Here is a 20,663-nt window from a genome sequence, read left to right as displayed (position 1 = left end):
TTACCCATTCTAAAGGCTTAAACCTTGCCTGTGATATAAATATGGCCTGCTGGAGAGAATAGGTATGTATCCCAGAGACTACCCTGTCTATGGAACAGGCTCTCCATCCATGTGAAGCAGAGTTCCTCCCTAACCCAATTCAAGTGTAATTTGGGCAATTGGATGGGCAACCGGAAATTCATCCCTGGTTTGGCACCTATGCCTCTGATGCAAACAGGTAACCTGCAAATGGCTCATCTCTCAGGCCCATGCTTACACTTATCAAGGGTTATCTGAACTCGTCAGAGATTTGGGATGCATGGCTAGGCTTAAAAAGGCCCTTGTAGTCATTAGCCTAGTAAACACCTATGAACAATGTCTGGCTCATTTGGTAGGATACTGAACAACAATGTCAGAAATATAGGTTCTTACTAAGCTTACAGCCAAGGAGACCATCTCCAAACACGGGGTATGAGATAAATGGCTAACTGTAATAAGCCAATCACTTACAATCTAGTGATAAGTTTATTACAGTGAAATACTTTTTTTTTGGCTCTGGCTCTGGTTCATAGTACCTGCCCAGGGTGTTGTTTGAACCAGCTATGCTTTTGCCAAACCATATTGTTTTTCCTCCTATTCTGGATCAAATGTTCCCTCAGGGAGTTATAAAACATGTTCCTCCATATCAAGCAGAAAAAGAGTTTCATTCAAGGATTTTTTACGGTGCCAAAGAAGAAAAGAATGTGGAGACCTCTCCTGGATCTTTCCTTTCTAAACCTTAAAAACTTAATATTTCCAAAGTACAAAATGCTCTCTCTTTTACTACTCATTCCTCCTCACAGTTACCTAGTGACTCTAGATTTAAAAGATGCCTATAATCACATTCCTATTTTCAAAAATTTCAGACATTCTTTAAGATTTTTTGTGTCTGGTTCACATTTCTAGGATTTCAAGTGAACTTAGAAAATAATCTCTCATTCCATCCGAAAAGATAGTGTTCCTAAGCTATATGTTGTACACTTCTGCTATGATGGCATTGGAATCCTACAAAGAATAGTTCCTAATATGCTCCTAGCAGTCTCTTTCAACAACCAGGGACTATCTCATGATTCTAGGTATCATGGTTTCTAATTTTCTCATGATTTCTCTAGCCAGACTCCTCATGAGAAAAAATCAGTGATTTCTCCAATCCATATGGACTCAGCACCAGCATCCTCTCTCCTCTCAGAAATCAGTCTTGAGTTTTCTTAAGAGGAAGGTCTAACTGAGGTCAAATCAGATGTTCATCATGTTTCACTGTTGCGGTGCTAACAATGTGGGTTATGCTTGCTGTGGTAGCCCTGAACCTTGTGGAATACCAGAGACTTTAGCCCCCCCCTCCAGGGCTGGTGGATACCATGCACTTGACATCAGGATGTCTGGGTATAAGGATCATTGGCCAATGCCATCGTACAACACTGTCTTGCCAATGGATCCCAATGGATTCTTGGCCCTCTACTAGTAATCACAGATAATACTGCAGTTATGTGGTAAATGAACAAGGGGGAACCAGCTCATACTCCTTTTGCAGACTAGTAATGATAACTTGGAAACTTGCATCTCAATTAAATCTGTCCCTACAGACAAGTTAACCAGCACCAGGACAGATCCCTCGAGAATGGAAGTTAGACCTGGGGTCTTCCAGAAACTGATCCAACTGTGGGGAACTCCACTAGTAAATCTGTTTGCTTCCAACCACAACCGACAACCAAGGAAGGTCTGTTCCAGGACTCCTTGGACAAAGGCCTGAAAAACAGATGCCTTTTCATTCCCTTGGATGGGATTGTTTCTGAATGCCTTTAGACCCATTCTTCTAAAATAGTGTCTATATTACCCAACCGAATGTTTAGGTTAGTGAATACCTAAACATCAATCTGGTAATATCAAAAAATTAAAACAGCGAATGGCTGATTTAACATAGTGAATGAATTCCCTCAGCCGCAAAAAAAAAAAATAAAAAAATAAAAAAAATTTTAAACCAAAATGAAGTGGTGGGCTTCACCCCCTCCATCCCCCCTAACTAATATACCAACTCTGAGATCGCTCTATAGTGTGGAAAGGGGCAAAATCTGCATAATAGCCAAGAGAATTCTTTCCCTGCATTAAATCAGCCATTCGCTGTTTTTTTTCGCTATTACCAGATCGATGTTTAGGTATTTGCTTAACCTAAACATTCGATCAGGTAATAGAAACCCCAAAATAAGACCCAGAGGTGCTCTCCAAAGATAATTCTGATAAGCCCCTTCTGGCGCAGGCTGCAGTTGTTCTCCCAACTCTTGAAAATGGCTATGGAAATTATACCAAGCCTCCTCAAAAAATGGACTTACACATACAAGACAGGGCTTCTTTAATCCACCCCAGTCTTTAAATGACTGCCGGGATGATAGAATTTTGATACCTCTTAAGCACTTTTTTTCTGAGGACATGCTGCAGGTATTAGCTTATAAAAGCAAAGTAATATCACTGAGTGTTTCTGTAGTTACATCCTACTGATGCTTCTAGGCTTCTAATATGGCCTATTCATAGTTATTTCCAAAACCATGTTGAATACAAGTTACTGAAATATTTCATCTTAAAGGTTACATGACGGATCATACAACTGCACTACTACTTGGCCTCTGTCTGAAGCAGGTAATGCAATATTAAATGTTTATAGACTATATTGATTGTCATAAATTGCATATTTCTCTAAATATCTCAACAACCAAGTGGCACAGACAGAACTGCTTAACCTGATATGAAAGCTGTCTGATGGATGAGCAAAATGCTGCTGACAGTATGTGTGTACTTGAGTGGTTGCTGTAAAATTGTCATTTCTTTACAAAACATTGCAAACCTAATAGTTACTCCCCCAGATTTTACTATTCTTCCTTGCAGGACTAGCTTAGTCCTGCACTGAAGCTGCTGTTTAGGAGCAGGACGGTGCTGCCTGAGCTCCTAATCTTACACGAAGTATGTAAGAGTGCAGGGGGCATGTCTGAGAGCAGAGCTCTCAGAATATACATGCCCCTGCAATGAAGAACAGCAGAAAGTCTTAAAAGAATGAGCGAGACCACTCATAGGTGTATGCATACCCCCAGCAACATCCCCCCAAGTGCAAGAGCAATAGTTAACACAAAAAAAATAAAGATGAAATTTAACCGTAGGTGCGCGGGTTTGCCCATCACTTAGCTACAGTTAATGCAGCTTAAATGGTACAAGAGGATAAAAAGCAAGATATGTGCAAATGAAGCAGTACAGCAATAGCGTTTTGGGCAGAGCATTCGACTTAGGAGCAGTCATTCCCGGTTTCAAATCACTTTATGACCAATATTTTTAGTTGCATAACTTATGAAATAACATATATTTGTGAACTGGAGTACTGCATTAAATGTAGATGTGAGGTGTCATTGTCATAATGTTGCAATGTCCACAGATTATCACAAGTGCCCCATACAGTATATGTAAACAGGAATCAGGGATACAAATGTAAGGTAAAATGTGTAATGAATGATAACTCCATACAGCTTCCAAAACACCACCTTCCCAAGAACCATTAGACATTACTGTCTAAATTAGTGCAGTGGTAAGTGGGAGTAAGCACTAGTAAGCAAGTGTAAGCATAATTAAGCAGTAGTAAGCAGGAGTAAGCATATATAAGCACTAGTAAGCAGGTTTAAGCCCATTTGTGCAGGGGTAAGCAATGCACACACAGGTTAAGCAATATTGAAGCTAACTCTCTGTTGGCATATGCAACTGGAGGTTAGCATTGCTCACCTTCACGCAAATCCACGCAAACCCACTCACAAGTGCTTAAAAGGGCATTAATCACTCTGTATGCAACAGCCGGTGTTCTGGCCAGAAACAAAATAAACAGCCTTTGTAGGTCTTGAATCCAGGACCCTGTACACTATAGTCACAGTAGTTACCCACTAAGCCATCATAGCAGTACATAAGATTGAGGTATCACCAAACAAATCCTCACTATAGTAAAATCAAACTGAACATGTGAAAGGAATTTATATACAGTCTTATGTTTTATAACCTACTACATAAAATAAATATGTGAACTGGAGTACTGCAGTAAGCCCAGATGTGAGGTATAATTGTAATAAAGTGTTGAACTCCCCTAATAAACACAAGGACCCCATACAGTGTACATACACATGAATCATGGATACCAGACATATATATATATATATATATATATATATATATATATATATATATATATAACATGTAATGAATAATAAATTAATACCAAAAAGCAAATATAATGCAAAATAAATATAAAGCAGCGCTAAGCATTGCACAGGCCAGCTTAGTAGGTGTAAGCAATGTGTAGGCCAGCTAACTCAATTTGCCCATTGTAAACAATGCCAACCTTAGGTAAGCAGGTTTCCCCATAGCTTAGTCTTTTCAAAACTGTCCAATCACAGCAAAGTGCATGAAATCGGCCTCATTTAAACCCAACAGGTGGGGATACATCTCATAACTGGTTGTAGCTTTCCCTTTCAGGCACCATCTTTGGAATGAGAGCAGGAGTGCTCTTTCTGGTGCAGCGCTGGGGTATCCAGGAGTCCAGAGTCATGGCAGGACTCCTTGTCAAAGACCATGAGCAGAGACTGCTGCAGGGCCAGTACCAGGGTTCCCAATATAAAGCGGAAGCCTGGGAATGTGTCACTCGTGACCTCACCAGTGCCACTGGCATACCCTGAACTGGTGAGCAGGTCAGACATCACTGTGCTGACCTGAATTGGCAAAAGGGGGATCTCTTGGATCAGTGGATACAAGAGGCTAGGATGACAGGGGAGGTCCCAGTAGTGTGTAGGTATCACTCCACTACCTGTTTAATAATTGCCAGCTCATGTATATTATGGATAGGTATGACTAAATATTCCTCTTATGTCCTTCACAGTGGCAAGTGAGCGGGCTGTGAACCAGGAGGCCCATGGATGTCACTTGGAGTGGTTGTGATGTGAGGCCGGTTAGTAATACTTATGAATGTACTGTCATAGGAAATAAATCTAACAGTATTAGTAAGTTAATTGCCTGTATAAAACATGTATTGTTTAAGTCAAGTACTGCATACACCAGAGAATGTGGCAGGAAGAGTCTCATATAGGTTGTATGTAAATAAAAGCATAATAGCCTGACAATGAAGGTCTAACTGCTGTACTGCATGTGTTTACTCTGGTATCATATGGTAATGTAGATTTGCAATCACTTAATAGTACTGTTGTATTAAGCACTGTTACCCACACTGTGCAACATAAATAAAAAATGTGTAGGAATGTCTGTATATGACTGGTGTAATCCCCAGAGGTCAGCTAGTACAACTGAAAGAGACATAGACAGAAAACAGTGAAAAGACAGATAACAAAATCCAAATAGCACACGCAACTGAAACGTGAACTGTTGTATTTTAGCACACACAGCCATGGTTCGAATCCTGGGAGTGGTAATAGTCTGCATACAGAATCATACACCACAACTGTACAGATATGTCCAGAATGTCCAGTAAATTGGCCCATATATGCTGCCTGTCACTGTGTCCCCCTGGGAAATCAGTGGGATGATCCCAGATGTATAGGCTGCAAACAAGAAATACAACTGATTGTCACACATCTATAAGAACAAACCTGTCACTCTAGCAACTCCCCAAACTGTTATGAGTAATAAGCCAAGTATGTCCCATCTACACCCCCATAAGCTGTGACCAGAGTGTGTACAGTAACAGAGTGAGATATAAGTGCATAATACTAATGTGAAATCTGGTACTTTGTGTGGCAACATTCAGGTAGTGCTAACAAAACATTGCTCTCACAGATCCATCAGATACAAACACTGTGCCAGAAATAAAAGAGTGATACCCTGTACTGGTACTGTTTACTTTGGTATTGTATGGCATTGTTAATGTTGCAGGTGCTCTGAATAATAAGGTATTACTCATCACTATCACCCAAACTGTGCTACATAATATAACTGTCTAAGAAATCCTGTATAAGAGTGTTGTAAGTCACTAAAGGTTGAAGAGGGCAATAGTCTACATATGTCCTGGTTCACCTGCATGTGGTCAAGACATGGCCAGAGTCCATGCAAAAAGAGATGGACGGGTATGTCCATAACATCAACCTAGAATCTGGGAGCATGTGTAGAAACAGTTAGCCAGTGTAAACAAACAATTCCTCCACAGGTATACCAGGTAAGAGGTGCATACTGCAGGTAAAACCAGTTCATGTATATAGTTGTAGACAGCCATATCACTGTCCAAACTAAGGCAATAGGGTAGTGTAGTAATACTTGTAAGGTACAGATAACAGCACTGACTAGGAAAGTAATGTGAACTACAGGAATATACTAGTTGTTAACTGACATCTTTCTCTCCCCTCCACCATATCTCCAACAATACACTATATACCCAACTCAATTGGTATGTGATGACTTCATTGTAATGTTGGGACATATGTCCTATTGTTTGATAATTATTTAAATCAGTTTCTATGCATGTGCTATGTTGAAATACTCCAACATTTGTGATATGGTGTCATCAATGTACCTGCATGCTGTTGTTATTACCACTGTGGTCCCATATATGCATGTGTTCTGTTTGCTATGCAACTGTTCCCATGCTGTTTATACCTAATCCTGGAATGTGTTGACTATTACTAACCCACATATGTTAATAAAACATGAACACCCTGCATGCCATAGCGATTTACCACTAAGCCATGTCAGATATACATAACCCTGATGTTTTCACAAATATATCATCCAGCACATTCATTCAACAGTACAGGAAATGCATTTAGACATGTAAATGTATGTGTGTCTGTATATATATTTATATTTAAATAGATATAACATATCTATATATGTGTATATATATATATATATATATATATATATATATATATATATATATATATATATATATATACATACATACATCTATATACATATTTAAATATATGCTATTAAAGTTGTATATGCCATGTCATATAGCAGTTTAGACTCTGACATACATATAAACAGACTAATGCAACTGTGAAACAGTTATATTAATACCGTATTCTGGAAAGGTTTACATATGTTGCTGTCCAGGCTGAGGCCTTCAAGTAGTACAATAGTAAAGACAGACTGAGCCACAGGATAACAATCAATCAACAGTCAGTAATGCAGAAATATAGTCCAGCAGCCTCTATCTAGACTCTGTACACAATCCCTAGGGGGTAAGGACCTCAGCTGACAAAATGGGATGCATCTGTTACATAACAAGGTATAACTGACACCTTCACAATCACACTGACAAACAGAACAGTCTGTATGGCAGGAAGCAGTAGGCCTGCATTTACCCAAGTTGCATTGTATGGTAATGTACATCCAGATACCTTAAGGCAGCTTACCCCTGATATCCCCACATGTTGTAACAGCCTAGGTTAGTTATGGTGCATCCCCCCATAGACCGACATACAGGGCCATATACCACTGTTACATACACTGGCCTCTGGAGTGCATAAGGGCACACATGTATTGTGTAGATTAAGGCCGCAAATATATGGACCCAATCCCACAATATGTGTGGGGGCCACAATAGCAGTGGACTGATGGCAGGAATGACAGCATGACATACTTACAGCCCACTACATAACAACCCCTGACTGCATGTCATATGGACAAAGCCTGGTATGTAGGTGGAGGACAGAGGCTGGAACACAGGCCCATATGTGAAATACTGTTGTCATACACTAAGCAAGTTGCTGGTGTTACAGGATAGGCTGCAATATACCCTTAGTCAGGAATATGAAGTCAGAAACACAAATGGATGTAGCCATGTACTGATAGCACTCAACACACATACTGCCAGTGATATATCTGACACAAGATCTGTGTGGTGGACAGACAAAACATAACAGGCACACCTCTGGCCATCAAGTGGATAGGCCGACAGTTGAGAGCTATGAGACAGACTGCATTCCATGTTAAACTGGTATGTACACACAAACCCTGTAATGCCAGCACTATACAATGCATAGAACAACACTACACACAATTTGTCCGTATTTCTGGAACCTCATACAAATATGTAGCTGGTCTGAGTGCAAGTTCTCTTGTAAAAGGTATTGCTACCTGCTGCCTGTTACACTGCTGCCCACACACAGGAAGAAGATCCACCATACAGGAAAGGTAAAGGGACCACATCCACATGATGTAGGGATGTATAGTAGTGGGTTGCCATGACAGTGGTAATTGGAAGTACTACACAGAATGCTGCATGCAGGTAGCAAGTGGAGGACACAGATTGGTGCAGAGGCCATCACCTGATCATTTGCATCACCTACAAAAGCGATGCTGCAGTCTATCCAAAGCAGTTCAATCCATTTACTGGAGAGAGATTGAGATATATAAACAAACTCCTTCAGCCAGGCAACACCACTACTCCAGACCCAACTGGCTTCAACCATAATAACTCCACCCAGATCCCCGATGCCTTTAATAACTACTTTACTGAAGCCATTCTAACCTTGGCTAATTCTTTACCTCCTTCCACCACTTCCCAAACTAACACCTGCAATAGTTCACTACCTACCTTTCAGATACAACCTGTATCTACATTGCTCATCTGTAAGCTACTTCAAAAACTGAAACCTTGCACCCCATCTGCTGACCGTCTCCCATCTGAATTCCTACAAATAGCCGCAAAAGCCATAGCTTATCCCATCTCTATCCTTATTAACAGAACTATTTTGGAAGGCAAAATCGCTGATCTATGGAAGATATCCCACATTATCCCTCTACATAAAGGTGGTCCTTCTACTGAGCTTTCAAACTATCGCCCTATTGCCTTACTTTCCCCTTTAGCTAAGATCATGGAAAAGTGTGTTCACAAACAATTACTTAACCACTTACTACAAAATAACCTATTTGCAAACTGCCAACACGGCTTTAGACCATTCCATAGCACATCAACTGCCTTCTTATCCTTTACAGATTCCATAAATAAAAATCGTAACAATAACTCAATTTCCTCTGCTCTATTTATTGACCTGTCTAAAGCCTTTGATATGGTTAACCATAACTTACTACTAGACAAACTAAATGCCCATTCTCTCAATCCTCAAGCTATACAATGGTTTAGGTCATATCTGGAAAATAGACAGCAAGCAGTACTTTGGCAGAACAATTTGTCTTCGCTACTACCAGTCAATATTGGAGTACCCCAGGGCTCTATCCTAGGCCCCCTTCTCTTTTCTTTATTTATTAACAATATACACAACAACATACCTCAAGCCACATGTATTCAATATGCCGACGACTCCACCTTAATCTGTACCACCAAGAATATAGCCACTCTCCACTCCCTTACCCAGACTGTTTTTTTCAAAATGTTGAAAACTGGTTTATGCAACACTGCCTCCTCCTAAATCCAAAAAAAACAAAGTACTGCTTTTCACCCCTACTCACAAATCACCTACTCCATAACCTCTAACGATGGTACTAACATTACCCCAGATACTACAACCCACCTTCTAGGTGTAACTATTGATGTAACTATTGATAATCGTCTCAGCTATGATGAACACATCAACTCCACTATAAAGTCTGTCAATAAAAAACTTGGTACCTACTATAGAATCAAAGCCTTCCTTACTCCTTCTGCTAAGAAAACTATTGCCCAAACCCACCTCATTTCTACCCTTTTCTATGCCTCTGTTATATATACTAACCTTTCCAAAAATAACCTCTTGAAACTCTCCACCTGTTATAATAACATAGCTAGATTCATCACAAGCTTCCCCTTTAAAACTCACCACTGCCTTAACCTCAAACAATTAGGATGGCTAGAATTGAAAAACATATACAATTACTCATTACGCAAAAGATCCTATACCACCCTAACAACACCCCTGTCCTTACTAATCTCATTACACCATATACAAATCTATCCACACTACGCTCTGCTAATAAACTTCTAGCTTCCTCAAATAAAGCTAATAACAAAGCTGGGGATTCACTCTTTTCAAACACTACAGGAAAAAATCTGGAACCAGCTTCCCTCTGAATTATTTACCCTTGTGTCTACTTCTCTTTTTAAAAAACATCTTAAAGAACATCTAAAATCTCATTGGCTTTGTCCATGCACTAATCCAGACTGAGATCTGCCTCTACTCTTTTACTTACCCCTTTCCCTACTCCTTTAACCTAAGTCTCCAACACAAGTTACTTCTCTTTCTTTGAATGATGAGAATAACACTTGTGCTCTCTTCCCTACCTGAGACTTGCACATACCTTCTACTGTGTGTTGAATAATTAGTTAATAGAATCTCTATTAAACGTGCTATAATTTAAAATGTATTATTACTCCTTTTAGACTAACTCTACTTTATACTGTAGTCATGTATGTTTATAAATTGTTAACTGCTGTATTTCAAAAATGTATAATTATTACTCCTTTTAAGACTAACACTTGACTGTACTGTAATCCTTCATGTGTCTATACATTGTTAACTTTGTCACTGTTCATGCTTGGAGCTTTTCTCCCCGGGCCTCTACTGAAAATGGACATATATCCAGCTAGACTAGCCCGGTTAACAAATGTAAAATAAATAAATAAATAAATAAATATATATATATATATATATATATATATATATATATATTTATCCAGAGAGAGAGAGAGAGTGAAAGGCAACAACAACAAAAAACAGAAAAGAAAAATACATCCATTCAGCAAACTATCCAGGAGAGACATCATTCCCACAACAGGTATGTAAAGTATATACGTATATAATTGACTGTAGTATTTGGTCCATAATAATGGGAAAGATGATGTAGAATGATTTATATGTGCCATCAGGTGTTGTTGTAATGATGTTCAGCTGAACAACTGCTAAGGACAATAGAGTCTGTCCCTGTGGGTAGTGGGCCATATCCATCAACCATGCAGAGCAGCACTGACTGATAAGATGTAAGCCATCATAGTGTGTTTTGTGTAATGGGAAGTATATATATTACTGTGGCCAGTAGCTGGTGGTGGAAGTAATGCCATAATGATGGACACATGGGTTCCATAGCCCACCACTTGCAGGATACTCAAGTTAACCTGTATTGTAGCATGCTGGAATGCCATAGGTGTGTAATAGGGTTACCTGCAGTCTGGCCCTACATATACCCCCTAATGTCAGGCTGTGTCCATATGTGGCACCTGTGTGTGTTGCAGCAAGGCAGAACAGTGCAGCTGTGCAGGAAGGTGTTGTGAGATTGTGGACCTGATATCTGAATGTACCCCATATATAGGTATGTATATGTGTACATGGGTCTAGGACTATTCACTGAAAGCACATTTCACTGAAAAACGTTTGATTGTGCACAATTCACTGAAAGCTCAATTCACTGAAAACACAATTCACTGAAATACATTACACTTAAAGTTATATATGCCTTCCACCCACCCCCCTATATATACTAACTCTAGGGTCGCACTACAGTGGGGAAAAGGCCATATATAACTTTCAGTGAAATGTGTTTCAGTGAATTGTGTTTTCAGTGAATTGTGCTTTCAGTTATTTGTGCAAAGTGATTTGACTTTCAGTGAAATGTGCTTTCAGTGAATAGTCCTAGACCCGTGTGTGTGTGTGTGTGTGTGTGTGTGTGTGTGTGTGTGTGTGTGTGTGTGTGTGTGTGTGTGTATATATATATATTTATATATATATATATATATATATATATATATATATATATATATATATATATATATATATATATATACATGTATGTCCACAAATCTATAGATACCCATGTGTAGACATATATATAAACACATATATACATCATATATATCTACATATATAGATATATAACTATATGCAGATGTCTACATGTATACAAACACACACACAAACATATGTATGTAAATACATGTCCATTATATTACCACCACAGTGCTGCATGCTATGTGCAAGGGAACATCACACATAGCAATGCACACAGATATCTACAGCTGTCAGTGTGCGCAACATGGGTGGGTATGTCACATGTGAACCCCTTGGGAACACATTACTCTTGTCTGTGAAGTATGGAATGGGAATATGAGGAAGCATGGCAGGTATAGTTGTGGAGGTGGTCAGGGTTGGTAGATATAGAGGATAGCCTACAGGGGTGGTATATGACACATGTGGAGGGTAAACACCCTGGATGGTGTGTGTGGACTGTGATGTGGAAGCCCCATGGGCCCCAGTATGGACACAATGGGAACAAGCCTCCCACCCACTGCTACTCACAACAGCAGTCCACATCCCGAACATGCCTGGCCTGGAGGCTGAGCAGGAGGAGCATGTGGACCCTGTGAATGTGTACTGGGTGCCTCAAGGTGATGTAGCAGATCCCACATGTGTCTGTGAAGGCCACTATGGAACAGACCCTGGACCTGACCTTAGGGAACAAGATCATGTCTGTGTGTGCCCCTGGGGGGGACAACATTCCCTGAGTTGGTTCCACCTGAAGGTATTGCTGGACCAGTACATGAGGAGGCCCCAGGGTGGGTCCCACATGTGATGTGGCCTGGTAACATGGGCAGATGAGTTTGGAGAGGTGATTCTGCTGGCCAGTAGTCCATATACATGCTATTGTGTCACTGTTATAGAACATATGTGGGTAGTATTAGTCTACTCAATCCTGGAACATGTCCAACAGCATGCATAGATATCCCTAATAACACAGAATGGCAGATGTGCAGCAATCACATAGTAAGCATACCACAGGTATATATGGAACCATAATGGCCCTGACTGTGGCATGCAGATGAATAGTCTGTAACAGGCCAGCAGTGATAGCGTCCACACAGAGAACATGGCTACAAACACATCGCACAAAGTGTGGTACAATACAATATCTGTCCCACTGGTAGGTAAGCTGTAGCCATGCCTATTGAGTTGTGTGTACAGTTTGTTGTCTCTGATATGGTGGGGGATGACAGTAATGTGTATTAAGAACTGTGGCAACCTTGCTGTATGACTTGCTCACACCTGTTTCCATCTTTATGTCTTTCATTCAAGATGTCGCATGGAAGGCTCCTGGCTTACTCAGCTGCTGAGAATGAAATTGTGGTAAACCACCTAATCCAGCACTACCTTGTCTTATTTGGCCGGGCCACCCATGAGCAGCAGGAGCAGACCGCCCTGTGGAACAACCTAGTCCACAGGGTCAATGATGTCGGACTGCACAACCACAGTTATGATCGGGTCCAGCATCATTGTTCTGACCTGCTTCGCAATGCCCATTGGCGTGCTGCTGCAGTCCAGGAGGATCACCTCGCAACAGGGGGGGCCATGCCATCCATCCCCCATGACATGTGTTGAGGAGCTCCTAGCCAGCCTCGTGGCACCTGCTCATCCACATAGCCAACAACTGCCAGACACCATTGCGGAGGTGGATGCTACCCACACACCGGCTGAGGAATGGGCAGGTAAGGCCACAGGGCACATCAGTAGACCACTGTTGCATATGCATCTGCATCTGTACAGATAGATCATGCATATCTGACATATCATAGATATAGTTTGTTGCTGCATAGTAGTGATAAACAGATGTGCATATGTGGTAGTATTGTGGACATGTATTGTTGATGTATTGTAATTCTGAACCCACCCTATAGCAATGCCACAGGTGTGGCCACTAACTTTGCATCTCTCACCCTCTTATGTAGGTCCCTCAGGTATATCACCAATGCAGCAGCCTGTTGCTGGTGAGTATGGTTTATGTTGATGCTTGCCAATACACCGGGCATGTAATGGCTATGGTATATTCCATGCACACATCTACACACCTACCCAGAATGCATGCTGTACATGTGCATGTATGGTTGCTGTTAACGGCACAGTGGTGAGCATGGTGTGGTATTGGAAGGGTGTGTCAGACACCTGCAAGATAACTAACATCCTGTAATTGCAGAATGTGTCCTCAGGGAGTAACATAATGGTGGGAGACATGGCCTATAGTAGGGAAATGTTTGAAACATCACTGGTATACAGTGCAACACCAGTGTATATACCAGTAGTACAATGGCAACTGTTACAGTTACACTATGGCATAACATATTACTGTGGCCCACATTATCAGCTGGGACTAGGCTGTAACATGTGGTGTTCAGTGTATGGGACACTGCAAACTGACACACATGTGTAGGCCTTACTTGTCAAGCATCTGCAAAAAGGCTGAAGGTAGGGGGGTGTCAGCATGACACACCAGTGCACTGCAGTGGGGATCCTAAGGATGCTAAGAATGGTTGTATCTGCACTTAGTCAGGTTCAGGAACTGTGGCAGATGTAACCCTACCCCCACAGCAATAGTGACGGCAGTGTGTGAACATCAAGTGTTGTGTGCATGAGTAGACCTTGCAATCATGCAGATTAGGGGTACTTGTGGGTTCTAATCCTGGAAGGTGTTATTGGGGTTGGGAGGGAGGCCTAATGGTTAAGGTGTTTGCCTTACAAACACAAGGTGCAGGATTTGAGTCTCACAAGGGATAATTGGCTAAGCTTAAAATGTCTCACAAAGGCAGTTAGCTTAGTACTAATCTATGAACCTATGAACATGTGTAGAGCAGACTGAACATGCACTGGCAAATGCAGATGGCCCATGCTAGAATACCTCTGCCAGGAGTAATGACTGCTGTAGGACACATAACAATAGGTGCAACAAACTGTCATGATAAGGGTGTACACACATATGCACACACTGAGTGTACGCATCGCAGTCAGCATCCACACACCCCTAATACATTCCATAGACACTACATGTGAATGTACAGGACATATATCACATATCAGGCTCATGTACTGTTAATATATGCAGTGATGTGGTCCCATGGCAGATCAAGGAAGGGTGCATCATATCAATAAGGGTGTGTACACTCCCCGTAGCCATGGTATGCTCTGACGGTTGTCAGTGTAATAGTATTGGATTGGTCATACATGGTCCGCTGATGTTGAGAGCTGTAAATCAGACATCAGGTATTCACAAATGACATCTGTCCACATATCATCCCAGGTAAGTGTTGCTGAAAACCATAGGGGTTGTGAGCATTAAAGTTGACATAACTGACACGGTACTACACATTCAGCAATGGGTTGCACACCTGTGAGGTGTGATGCACAGTACATGGCAGGGTGCAGAACAAGGGCACAGCAATACTGTGTACATGGGTGCAGTTGTATTCAGGGGAAGGGGCATCACCTAGTGACACAGCACATGCATCGCACACATGTATACTGTTGCTAGCATGGATTGACTATAGCTGCACTGCATGCTGTTGTGTACCATATGTTATGCATGTTGACAGATGGTTAATAGGAGGACTGTGTGTACTATCATTGTGCAACTTCACCTGTATGTGTGTGTGTGTGTGTGTCTTGGTGGGTGGTTAGTTTGTCTGTAGGGTCACTCTGGTGAAGTGGAGGGAGGTTGATGCATGTAGGATGCGTGTGTGCATGCGTGTGTTTGTGTGGGTGACCATATGTGCACATGTGTGATTGTGGGGTTGTTCACAGCAGTACTTCCCTTTGGGCTCATGTAGTGCATGGACATGGATTGACACATGACACACCAGGAATACTTGGCATGTATGTAATCACATGACAGCTGATAGTATAATAAGGTCTGTAGCATGGAGCAGGCATTGGGAGGGAAGGTAGACACCAGGTATACCCTTAATATCGCATTCAGCAGAGAGGTGACTGACAATCCACATATGCAGCACTACAGATGCATTGGGGAATTACTAGACAACACAAGGGAGTATATCCATATATTACAGTTGTCACATTATAGGCTAATTGAGCAGCGTATAGGTTCATAGGTTCATAGATTAGTACTAAGCTAACTGCCCTTGTGAGCCATTTTAAGCCTAGCCAATTATCCCTTGTGAGACTCAAACCCTGCACCTTGTGCTTGCAAGGCAGACACCTTAACCATTAGGCCACCATCCCATATCTGGCATGTACTGAGCAATACATACACATGACACTCCAGTGCATTATATTATAGAGTGAACATAGTAGCTCCTCACATATGGGCCATGCTCATGATGTCCAGACATACACAGGGTGAACACTGAATGACAGCTGTGAGGCCATGTAAAACCACTCCACTCAGGTTAGGGAAGTAATGTAGTAACAGGTTTTGTGTTGTGATCACTTGTCTAGGCATTTAGAGGAATGATATGTAAATGAGTGGTATTTATGAGTGTATGTTACCAAGTGTGATGCAGGATGGAGAATGCATGGGACTATACGTGTGACTGTCTGTAAAGTCACGGACAGGTAGGTATTAAGGTGGTGTGTGTGTGTGTGTGTGTGTGTGTGTGTGTGTGTGTGTGTGTGTGTGTGTGTGTGTGTACTGTACAGGTCTTAAAGTGCATTTCTTGTTTTCCCCCACAGGTGGCGAGGTGAGTCAAGTTCCCTCCTGCATGCAATCTGATGTTGGTGTCCATAAAGACACCGAAGATGATGATAGTACAGTTGAGGCACAAGTAAGGTTGTCAGGGGCTGAAACAGCACCATCATTTGACATCCCCCTTTTAGCCACCCCAACCCCGCATACAGTTTCAGTGCCTATGCATACCCCATCACCAGTGGCCATAGCAGAGGGACAGCTGGCGTTTGGTGGCAGTGTCATCATGCCCCTGGCAGACATGCTAAAACTGGTAAAACCAGGTGCATGTTTCAGGTTGTCATGGCAGTGCAGGCACGTATGGAATGTTACACCAGACAGAGCCTGAGGCTGCTGAGCACTGCTCTCACATCTGCAAGCGACAACTTTTGTGAACTGTCTGGTGCCATCTGTGCTTATACCGAGCTCATGTTTAGATGGTCTGGTGAGATGATGGCCCTCATCGACTGCGGTTTGTCCGTGCTTGAATGTGTGGTGGGAGTGTGGTGATGGCCGTGTGGACATAGGCCAGCAACGCCAACAGCTGGCAGTCAATGTGGACATGCTAGGACACCAAGGGGCTCCTGTAGTGGCAGTACCAGACCTGGAACTGCAGGAGGGGTGCTGTCCACACCACACCACAGCAGGCCATGAGCACATGTTCCTAGCCAGTCCCAGGAGGGACCTGGTTCCAGCAGACAACTGTCATCATCAGGGGAGAGTAGCACATCAAGACCTGTACTGGACATGCCCATGGAACCCCTGGCAGGCACAGTCCACATGTCCGTAGCCGGAGGCAGTGAACTGCACACCCTGCCAGGTATGGTCTGCAGCTGTCCATAAACACCTGTGTAGGGCATCCACATGGCAGACCTCTGTGCATGCATATCCACACACTATACAAACACACCTAGGGCAACCCCATACCTACACACACCATATCACAATGCCCATTTCACCTCATTGCACCCCTCACCCACACACATGGTGTGAAATGCATGGCCCACCCTCGGCCTCTGAAAAACCAACAACACACCCTGTGCATATGATGATACCTGTGTCACATCCCTGTTATCCATAACATCAATGCAGGGACAGGCTAATATGGTTCTGATGCACACGGTGACTGTACTACAGTGTACCAAAGTACTGCAGTGTAACATGTTGTCAGGGGTAATGTTTAATGCATACATGTCAGCAATGATGAATTATAGCTGTTAGTAACACTGGTTGATTGTGGTCTCCATAATGTTATCCATTTGTGTTGTAGGTGTACATGTGTCAGCATAAAGATGATCTGCAGTCATATTCCACAATGGGGTATGACACTGTGGTGACACCATGGCTGTGAAATATCTGGGGTACAGTTGAACATGTCACAGGTTTGTATAACAGTTATAGCCTGTGCCACATGTACAGGTGACCAACTGGGATGTGTATAATCTGCAACCTGATGTAGACCCATCCACATACATGCACAGTCTTACTTGGCAACACTGGGACTAGACCTCTATCTAGGTATGTAGTGCTACTGAAGTGTGTGGCTTTTATTGCACACACCACACAGCGTTTAGGGTGAGGTGTGTTCCAGGTTACATGTTGCATGCAGAACATCCCCAGACATGTACAGTATGCTAATGGGGGATGTAATGGGTGTATATGGACAATACATAGTGTGACATACCTTCATATACACATTAACAGACACACAACAGGCAGACACATGTCTGAGAGACCTGGGCATATTGCTGCTAACTAACGACTGTGTGTCCAATGTGTTGCAGGTAGGCTAAACACAGCACATGCATAACTGGGCTGAAGTGTGGTATCAGTTACCTGTATGGTTGATGGTGACAGTGGTAACCATAAAGTGGTACATAGGACATATACCGGGTGTACCTTGGTGTAATGACAGTGTACACAGCACCCACACCCCCCATGGATATTGTACTCCCTGAAACCCATGATGACACTCTGACATACCCACCATCACACATTTCCCATGACTGTGATACAACCCATTGTATATCCCAACAGTGGCACTACAGGGATATGCATCTAATGCACATGCCACAGGCATAGTAGGGTGTTGCATTGTCATGCCTCACCTATGGGCAGCAACAACACTATCTGTACTACTGTGTGGCAATGGGTAGTGTAATAGGAGTATGTGGCCTCAGAATGATGTACCCTACAGATATACTGACATGCACACATACACACACTTGCCAGAACTCAATGGGAATCCCATGCCTATCGACCCATTTGTACAACACTGTTGTGCTGGTACTGCAAGGCTAATTTAGCCAGTATGGAGAGGAGTGTAACAGGGAACATGTAATGTCCCATACAGCAGCAGCCACAACTGACTATGGCAATGGTGTTGTGGTGGTTGTGAAGGCCCTCATGGAATTTCTAAGTACAGGTTTGCTAACACACAGATACTGCTATACTCAGTAATGCGCACATACACGTGTCAGTACTGGGATGCATTGCTGCAGGTGGTCATAGCTGTGTACCTAACTATTGTCCATGGAGAGATGGGTTGTGTAGGGGATGTGGGTACAGTGGTATCCTGCCACCTACTGCCATGTGGCAGCAGGCAATCTATTGACAGACACCACTGTGGTGACCCTCAGGGTAAGAGTGACATGCATCAGCCAATCCTCTGGGTGCCTCCTGCACAGGGCCACTGAGGTGATCAAGTTGACATGTATGAAACATGTATTACAACACATGGTTAGTGTCTGTGATGGAGACCTGTACCCAAGCATGTTCTGTTGACTGTGGTAGTGTAGTGGAGGTACCCATGGCATGTGGTGCATACAGGGTGTTGTCTCCTATATGTGTCAGCTCTTACACAGCTGGGCAGACATGTAAGTTTAGATCAAGCATAGGTTGCCTGTACATATCCCAGCTGGATACCTGCCATCTGCACATCTGTACAGGGACTGACAGCCTTCGGCTTGGCAAGTAGCTATGCAGTAGGATGAATGTGTTGACAGATAGACGTTTGACAACAATATGTTTGCCATAACTACATGTTGGAAGCCCTCACTAACATGTGCTGTACAGACTGTAGTCTACAGTTACATTCCACATGTCAGATCATTATCCAGTAGGGGATATATACTGTGACACAGCTCACATGCCAGGGATACAACAGGGAGGCCTCAGAGTCAAGCTATGCCTGCAGATATGCCTGTTGTCAGTACTACATTTAGCACTCTACTCTTGCCTGGGAAAGCACTGTCAACAGTAGTACCACCTTGATACACTACATGCCAGTGTGACAGCACGTACCCTGGGCTTCTACCCCTTTATGTAACACATTCACATGGATAATAGTGCTGTACAGGCCTCATATACTTGTGTGTCCCAGACATGACACTCACACCCCTTTCTAGTATAATGACAGCACATAGGTGCATGTATTGCACATGGCATTACATACATTTATTACAGATGTCATTACCCTGTTATGTTATTGGACTAGGTGATGTGAACTGGTTACCAGGGCTAAGCCATGCTTAGCAGGTATCAACATTGTTCCACTATAACAGCTAAGCTAATTTACACACTGGTAAGTAAAGCCTACACTGTGTAAGCACCCGTACATTTACCTGTAGCTTAGAACCGCTTATCTTCATGCAAACCCACACAAGCACACTTAAAGCTGCTCAAATCTTCCTTAACCACTCTGTATTCGACAGCCCTTGTTCTGCCCAGAACAAAATGAGCAGCACTTGCAGGTCTTGAACCCAGGACCCTGAACACTATAGTCACAACACATAACCACTACACCATGACCACTGTGAAGACAGCTGTTGTTTTTCCAATATATCTGTCAATACATATATTGATTAGTATTGAACAATTGCCTTTACTTCCACAATTGTGTAATACTTGTTATTAATATGACTATTGCATCACATATTGTTGTTTTATAATAATGTACACATATCAGATACATACAGTGAGATACATCTGGGAGGGTATACACAACCTTGATGTTTACACATGATGGGAATATGGATATATACATATACATATGTTGATATATGTCTGCATGTACATACACATGTATATTCATACATATGATTGTATACACATCTGTATAGTGCATCATATATATATGGCCATGTGTAGATCTATTTGTATATACATACATATATATATATATATATATATATATATATATATATATATATATATATGTGCACATCCTATGTGCACAG

The sequence above is a fragment of the Protopterus annectens genome, chromosome 3.part1, assembly GCF_019279795.1.
Source record: "Protopterus annectens isolate FY-2018-M chromosome 3.part1, PAN1.0, whole genome shotgun sequence".
NCBI lineage: Eukaryota > Metazoa > Chordata > Ceratodontiformes > Protopteridae > Protopterus > Protopterus annectens.
The sequence above is the reverse complement of the archived record's forward strand: the minus strand, read 5'-3'. Positions refer to the sequence as shown.